This window comes from Penaeus vannamei, unplaced genomic scaffold (assembly GCF_042767895.1).
Source record: "Penaeus vannamei isolate JL-2024 unplaced genomic scaffold, ASM4276789v1 unanchor193, whole genome shotgun sequence".
Classification (NCBI taxonomy): Eukaryota; Metazoa; Arthropoda; class Malacostraca; order Decapoda; family Penaeidae; genus Penaeus; species Penaeus vannamei.
Window position 1 is genome coordinate 72,501 of NW_027213197.1, and position 247 is coordinate 72,747.

Sequence of the window (247 nt, forward strand, 5' to 3'; positions counted from 1 at the left end):
GCCATGACCTTATTTGACCTCCCGGGAGAGGTTGTAGTTTCCTTGTGTAATCTTCATTTCTAGTTTTCCTGTGTTAAAAAAATAGAATTTGGATTTCAACCGTGACTCCGTTTGAATCGTCGGGTCACCATGCAGCTAAATAAGTAAATAGATAAATAAATATAAACTTTATTAAGAATAATTTCTCTCCTTTTTGTAGTGGGCAACATGGGGTTCCCTTCACCAGCATGTAAGTCTTTGCTCCTGA